Genomic DNA, 8635 nt, shown 5'->3' on the forward strand with positions numbered 1-8635 from the left:
GCTCCGTGTTACCTACAAGATAAAGCTCAAAGTCTTCACTGAGGCAGGTACAGGTCTCCTGGATCTGGAACCTGCCTCCCTCTCCAGCTTTCTCTTTACTTCACCCCTGTAACTTCTTTACTCCATGCATGTGTATTGGGGACCTACTTTGTTTCCACATGGTGCCGGGGATACTGTGGTAAACAGGGCCATCACCCCGCACCTTACAATCCATCTTCGCAAAGCACAGGCTGCTTCCTGGCCATGAGGCTGCTCCAGGCTTCGTGCCTTCACTGGCTCAGATCTCTCTGCTGCTCCCCTGAGACTGCCCGTTCCGCCCCCACTTCTACTGGCAGATACCTACTCCTCTTCCAAGACTTAGCTGAGGGTCCCTTGGTTTATGGAGCTTTCCTAGAACTATCCTTCCTCCATGTCCCAAACTGCCACCTGTACATGGTTCTTTATTTGTGCATTGAGAGTATTCCGAAGCAGGCTCTACCGCATCCTACTACGCGGGCTTGGGTGAGTCACTGTGCTACGATTTCCTCATCTATAAAATGAAGACGATAATGATATTGTAGGGGAGGCAACACTTTGCCTCGACTTTTTTTTTTTGTCTTTCAACAAAAAAATTTAACAAGAGAAAAACAGTTTATTGATGTGTGCAGCATTCATCATGAGGGAGAAACCTGAACAAAAAGTAACTCCAAGTTGTGGCTTAGAATTTCGGCTTATCTAGCATCTTCGACAAAGAACAATAAATCTGTAGAGAAATGACAGAACAAAAGAAAGCAATTTTAGGCTTCCAAGTGTGGCAAATTTATATCTATCTCTATCTATCTATCTATCCATCTCTATCTATCCATATCAATCTATCGATCTAGATAGATAGATAGAGATAGATGATAGATATAGATAGATAGATATAGATATAGAGATATACATATAGAGATATATAGATAAAGATAAATTTTAACATGAATTGGTGGACCTGACTGCCAAAATTATTCCTGTGGCAACACCATATATATTTAAATGCTCAATTGTGTGAGATAAGTAAGCCCCTATTTAAGTCACTGCAGTAGAGTTTTCTATTAAATGAATCTCGGTTGAACTGTCCTTTTAATGGAGTCCATTACAACAGAATTTTAATCTGATAAATGGCATAATTAAATAAAACACTCCTTCATTTATCATCTCTCCACCCATCCATCCATCCATCCAATATTGCCTCTTTTTTTTTTTTGTAAAAAAATTGAATTGCCAATCCTCTTATTTCTCTCATTGGTGCCCTAACTGGTGCCCCCTACTCCCTGCTGTTCTATTTGAATTGTTATATGAACTTGTTGTTATGGCCTGACAAGTAAACCAAAATGGGAACATTAATTTCTTTGAGCAGATGGTTGTCAAAATTGATCTGAAAAAAGAGGTGCCAAATTGTTTTTGCTGGAATGTGCCATCACAAAAAATGATTCTGTCTTGGACATCTGTCATTTTTGCCTGCTCAGAATCCCTCATCCAATCTTTAGGTCACAGCCCCCAAATTTCCTTTTCAGAAGCTCACCTCCTGTGTTCTTATTCCACATAGTTTAGTGGAGTTGGTCCACCTGCTGGCACCAGAGGTGGGCAGACGTCCTAGGCCAAGACAGAATTATCCATCCCTCTGGCCATAGTGATTGGTTGAGAAATTGGCATCTGGCTCTAGTCAGCCAATCGGAATCTCCTCCAAGATCCATAGTGGAATTATCAAATAATAAACTCACTGTTTCTACTGGGTACCCAAGATAGTGGGTTCTAAAGCCTGCAGCTTCCCTGGGACATCTTTGGCATCACGTGGGGAAAGACAGTCAGAGAATGAGGCCAACATGGCAGGAGGCAGTGAAGCAGGAGAGCATGAGAGGGGGCCATTCCTCGTGATGTCAGTTGACCACCAGGATCTAGCCTTTTCTGAAGCCAGATCCACCCCAGGATTTTTCAGTTCCATAAGCCAATCAATTCCCTTTCATTGTTTAAGGCAACGTAAGTTGAGTTTCTGTTACTCGTAACCCAAAGTCCTGACAACTACAGATGCTTTTTGAACATGCACTACATGTGAGAGCACGAGCTCAGGGCTCTTCAGGATTCAAAGATGAGCCAGACATGGCCCCTGCACTCAAGGAGCCCTCGACCCAGCAGAGAACATATGCATAAGACCAGTGCATAATTATCCGCAAGAAAAGGGACCCATGCCATCAGCCTGATCTACACATGAAGAGTTTGTCTGTAGGACCACAGTGGAGTGAGTGATGAATGTCATCTGGCGAGGATTTGGAGCATTCAAGAAATGAGGGACATTATTCCTGGCAGAGGGAAAGGCGTGGGCATGGTTCAACCGTGGAAAGTGTAAACAGCTCAGTGTATATTTTGAGGTTCTGTAGATTATCTGTAATGACCGGAAAGATAGAGGTTAGGTTATAAAGAAAGAAGTGGGGGGCAAAAACAAAACTAAGGGAAAGATGTGTTTGAAACAGATCGTGGAGGCTCTGATTGGTAGTCTGAGGGATTTGACTGGCAGCAAGAAGGTCCCGAGGGATTCTGAGTAGGGGAGTAAGACGAGGGAGAATCCTTTGGCAGCAGTGAGCAGAGTGGAAGGGGCAGGGTTGGGAGGCAGGGGACCTGTGAGGAGGGCAGTGCAGTTGTGCGTTGAACCTCAGTGCAGGGCTGGAAAGGACCAGACGGAAAAAGAAGGCTGGAGGCAGATGGAATCCCAGCCTCTGAGAGAACATTCTGCAGAGAGGCTTTGGCCATATTTGCTCAAGAATCTTCCTCGGGGTATCATTTGAAAGCCATACTTTTTATTTCATGCTAAACATTGTCAGAGGGAGCAGTGGCAGATTCATCCTGAACATGAGCCAACTGGCCTGGTGTGCACACTTTTAATGGCATTCCAGACCGTGGAGCCTGGCAGACTCCCTTAGATTCCTGCCCCTGCACTGGCTCTGGCCTTATCCAGAGTTAGGATGTCAGGAGGGAGCGTCTCTCCTCTTATTCGGTGACCTTCCCAGCGGGAAAGGTCCAGGGTGAGACTCCAAGTCTCCCCTACCTGAGACACATACTGGCCTTCGGAGAGAGGCCACTGCTTTGGCTTCAGACACGGTGCATTCTGATCGCATCTTCATGCCTCTCGCTCTCTTGCCCTCCTCATACCCAGTCCTTCAGCATATCCTGTCTGCGCCGCCTTTGCTAACCCTGGTCCGAGATGGTGCCTACGGATCATGGCAGTGGTCGGCCTCGTCTCCCTGCTTCTCTTCCTGCCCCTCTACAGTTTCGACTCAACACAGCATCTAGAACAGTCCTTTAAAATCACAAACCAGATCCTGTCACCCCACTTCTTAAGACCTCTGATGGCTTCCTGACTATTTCTGAATAAAATCCTAAATCCCTGCCACAGCCCCAAAGACGGTAAATGAAGATTACCTCTTCAACTCTATTTCCGACCACACCCCCGCTTCCTCTGAGCCTTTACGCTTGTACTCGCCCGACTCTGTGACGGCTCTCTTCTCTTCATGGCCCATAAGAGTCTTCTCATAATAAAAGTCTGTATCAGTCAGGATAGGTTAAGGCAGACTGTAGTAACAAACAACCGCTAGGTCTCAGTAGCTCAGAGAACAAAGGGGAATTTCTCTTTCACCATTCCCTGCCTGTTGTGGCTTGGCAGAGTAGCTCTGTCATCATTCCATGTCCAACTTGACAGAGCAGTCACCATCATGAATGTTGCTGGTTGCTGTCCTACAGGAAAAGAAAGAGATTCTCAAGGGTTTCATAATGGCAATTAATGTTAGGCTCAGAAGTAACACATATCATGTCTGCTCATGCTCTTTGTCCAGGCGCTGGCCTCAGTCAACCACAAGGAGATCCAAACACATAATCTTACCATGCGGCCAGGAGCGGAAGGTCTGTAATTATTTAGTGACCAGCACTAATCCTGACCACAATGGCCGATTTTTCTGTGTGTGTGGCATAGATTAAACTCCTTGGAGTGTCTTCCAGCCCAGCAATGGTGAAATATGACAGGGTCAGCTAAGTGGGGGTTAGGGTAGAATGTGGGTGGAGGACAGTAGAGGAGAGTTGGTTAACTCAGCTCAAGCTCAGGGAAAATGAGAACATGGCTGAGTTTGGCTGCTCACTGCAACCTGTCCAACTGATGCATGTAAGAAGATGTGTGGCCATTTGTCGGTCCTTCAGGCCAAGGGTGCCTTATACTGATGGTGGTTTGGAAGATAGCCCTGTCCAGAAATAACTTACCCCCTGGTGTCCACAATTTTTCCATTAGAGATCCATCCATTCCTTTGGTTCTAAAATAGGCATTTCCAAGTTGTGTCCAGCAGAAACACTTCTATTAGATGTCAAACAGATGCTCCTTGGTCAGATAAGAATTCTGAGTTAAACCAAATTAAACAAGCTTTTCGTCTGTAGGCTTTCTTAGGGCCTTATATAATGTGCTAACGTGTATTGTCTCTCCCTGAGAGGAGAACAAAATGTGGAGCATTTCCCCAATTTTTAAGAATCCTTCCTCCATAAATGCCTCCCTAATGTTCAATGAAGCAGTTTGGGAAATGCTGTTCTGGAGGCCTTTTCAGTCCTATTGAGTCCCCTGTGGAAAGTAGATGTTCCGGGAAGGGCTTTTTGTGGAGAATGAAAGCAGTGCAGACCAGTCCTTGAGAGAATGGGACTCGAGGAGAGCAGGTTTGGGGCGGCAGAGGGTCTGAAAGGGAGAGGTCAGGTGTGAGGATCGAAAGCAATCCTTTTCCCAAGGATGGCCAATGAGCTGGAGCCTGGCAGAGTAAGAGCTCCCTGTCTCCCATGCTTTTCACCACCCCTTGCCTCGCTACTTCCTTCCCTCTCCTCCCAATGAAGCTCATTAGTCCTGCTTTCCAAAGCTCTGGACTTGTCCCCATCTCCACCTTCCCTAGCCAACTGCACACCAGGATATTTCTAGTCTTGTTGGCTTAGTTCTCTGAGTCCCTTCTGCCTGTAATGCCTCTCTTCTCCCAACTCCAGTCTGGGAAATTCCTACTCATCTCTAATAGTCCGTTCAGGCAGCCACCTCCAGGAAGCAGACCCTGATACCTTTGCCTCCTCCAGCCTCAGCTGGATTTTTTTGTCCCTTCTTGAAGCTCCCACAACATACTGTGAATTTTTATCACCGCCCTCCTCATGTGTATTTAATTCTCTATTTCTGTCCCTCTAATCTGGGAGCCCCTCAGATGAGAGCTTTGTCTTAATATCCTTTTATCTTTATATCTTTATGTCCTCCCCTGGTAGGAGATTGATGCTCAATAATTAATTGAATGAATGAGGCCCAGGCACGGAACAAGAAGTGGATTAAAATCCCCTACATATATCACTTTAAAGAATTGCCCAAGTTAAATGAGTCCACTCCACATGTTTATAAACCTCATCCTTGCTCGTCATCACTGACTGCTAGTTCTCTGCCTTCCTAAATCCTGAGGTCTCCTCCCTCTCTCACCATCTGCCTTCTGTCTGATCTGTTCTTCCTGCAGTCACATCCCCTTGACTGTCGGTCTGCTCTGGGTCCCCGGGTTCATGTTGTCCTTTTTCAAAGACAGTGAACGAGTCTTGGAATGATACTGGCCTGCCCTTAGGTTTGTTTCCCTAAGGAGGAAGTAAATGCAAATATCTTAGGAAGACGATCTAACAGGAAGGGTGGGAAGAAGGTATTTTTAAAGATGAGGTTGGCTTTAGTGATTGAGCGAGAAAGGGAAGACTAGAAGAAAACTGCAAGGAGCGGACACGGAAAGATTGTTAGTAGCAGCACACTAGGGTTGCAGTATGACTTTTGTGGGTCCTAGACACTTTTGCCTTTGTGGGCCCCTTCTCCATGAAAAATAGTAAAAATTATATGACTGTGTTGGTATGTAAAGAGGAATATAACCCAGGCTGGATTTGTTATTAGAGATTCATTGTAGTTATAGTCATTTTTTTCTGATTTTAAGAATATTAAAATTAAAACATTTTTTTGAACGTCTAAAACTCTTGTGGCCCCTGGGCAAAGTGTCGCTGTGCCTGAACCACTGCCCTGCCCACGGCTCCTGGAACACACAGTGCCCTTCAGTCTTTTTGGGTCGCACTGTTCCTTCCGCCTGGAATGCCTGTCCCACCCCCACCCTTTGCCCCCATCCACCTGACAGATTCTTGCTCATACTCAAGCTGCAGCTCGAATGTCACCCTCTCTTGCCAGATTTAGCAAATTAAAATGCAGGATGCCCAGTTGAATTTCAGATAAACAACAAGTAATCATTTTAGTAAGGGTCTGCCCCAAATATTGCATGTCCCAAATCTTCCATGAGACAGTTATACTAAGAAATTATGCATGTTTATCTGAAATGCAAATGATCTGGCAACCCTACTCTGTAGCCGTCTGATTCATTTTCCTTTCAGTTTTTTTCCCCCACTGCTGCTTGGCGAAGAGTGTTCTAGCACTCTGTATGCACCCATCACCACACATCCTAGACCCCAGTCTGCATTCCCATCCTGGTTACCCTCACCTGCCACTGGGCAGGATGTGGCAATGCTTTAGTTGTCCCATATGAGTAAATGGGTGCTTTCCTTTTATTTCCCCCACTACCTAGTTTTTTTCAGGGGTGACTTGGCAGCATTCAGTTTTAATTTCATCCAGGATATTGTGTGGTAAGACAAAGGTTGAGGTAACTCTTGCATGGGATCAGGTTAACTCTTTTGTAAACAAAGATGTGTCCCCAAAAGATACTTTGGGCTCAGACATTTCGTTACCTGAAAGAAGAAAGTCTGAGGCCTGCGGCCGACACCTACATCCCCTCCCTGCCGCTGCTCTGAGAAACAGAGGTGGACAGTGTGAGGTCTCCGGATCCCTCACTTGGTGATTCTGGGATCAGATAGCATATCAGCTATGGCTCAAGCAGGACCCTGCATGTGAAGGCAGGGGTGCTTCCTGTGTTTGAGACAGGTTCAGGAAACTCTGATTTTCCACCCTTACTTTGGGAGTGGATTTAGTCTTTGAAAACTTGTTTTAAACCTTTACGTCACTCATCATTGGGAGAAAACTGGCCTGCAATTATCTCATTGGCATAGCCACGTGAGACTGTCAGCGTCTGGTGTCTGGGGTCCTGATCCAGTTCTCTCACACTATTCCCAGTAGCAAGGAATTCTGAAGCCCAAGGAAGGCAGCATTCCCTCTGGGGACCACTGCAAGGGGCACTCAATGCCTTCGGACTGGGGACTAGCCAAAGCACCAGCGAGTCAAGACAATTTAAACCTGGTGAGGGTTTTCAGTAAGTGTGGTGAAAGTTCCCTTTCTGATTGCTAAGAAGTTCCCAACTTTCAACACATTCTCTTTTTCTTGGGAGAAATGCATTCTAACGTTCTCCCTTTGGAAATGAAATTTCCCAAGTTGACCACTGTTTAATCACGCTGAGCGAGAAACCACCATGCCCCCAATGTCCAGAGTGTGTATGTTTTCATGGAGGTGTCCTTCCAGTCGGAGCTGCCCAGTATTTTCCGGCTTTTTTTTACAGATCTCTAGCCCCTTTCCCCACTCATCCGGATACTTATGTGAGCTGGCAACATGGCCCAAGGTAGTTTCAAGGGACAGTCAACAGGTGTTTTGAGAAAGAAAACAAAACCACAGGTGGTTTCATGGTCCCAGGCACCTGGGGAATTCACATGCTGTGCCCCCCCTGGACTGTCACAATGTTCATTAGTCCGATAAAGGCTCTGATAACTTTCCACACTTCTCTTTTTAACTTTTAAAAACTGTTTGATGTTATTTAACTCAACATTTTCCAAACTTATTTGATCAGAGAACCACTCCATCCTCCTTTTTTTTAAGGATAATCTTACCAGGTTATTCATCCTGGGAACACACTTTGCAGAAAGGGCTGTAAAATAGGAGTGGAAATAAGCAAGCATTTTACAAACTCTTACATTATCTCTCCAAGTCATTAACTTCATACCAGAATTTGGCATAAACAAAGTACGGCTGGCCTCAGCACTGCCCTGGCAGAAGGACTGTCAATGCCCTAGCCCACAAGTGGGTACCTGAGACCCCATCAAGCCTCAACGTGGGGAGTCGGTGAGTATCAGGAAGGAAGAGCGTTTTAGGCAAATCTGAGTGCTATCTGCTGGAAGGCCTAGGCTGGTGGCCACTTCCAAGAGTCATAAGGGCATCAGGGTTTTGATTTGGGTTTAAAACACCACACAAGGCCACCTTTTAATAGTCACAAGGCCGCCTGTGATATAACACGGGTGTGTCATCCGAGGAGGAAGCATGTTCTCCTCCCCCAACCTAGGGCACTGGCATTTCCTCTCTTTGGTGTGTTTTTCTTGCCACCAGAATACACTAAGCTCAAGGCCCCCATTTGCACAATTCCAGGGATTCTGCTACATTGCCACATAGAACCGATGTGAATGGCGTCACCCAGAGTTGTGCAAAGTGGTGGCTCTGTCCAAGCATTTGCCTACCTCAGGGTTTGCCAGGATGCTCCTTATTTGTTGGCACTCTTTCTTAAGTCCTGCCTCAATGTCACCTCTAATTAAAGCAGGCTCTGTGTTATTTTATGTTATAATATCTTGGTTGGCGTCTTTATAGCAATTATCATCACTTGGATCACTACATATT

The sequence above is a fragment of the Rhinolophus ferrumequinum genome, chromosome 7 (assembly GCF_004115265.2).
Source record: "Rhinolophus ferrumequinum isolate MPI-CBG mRhiFer1 chromosome 7, mRhiFer1_v1.p, whole genome shotgun sequence".
In the NCBI taxonomy this organism is placed as follows: domain Eukaryota; kingdom Metazoa; phylum Chordata; class Mammalia; order Chiroptera; family Rhinolophidae; genus Rhinolophus; species Rhinolophus ferrumequinum.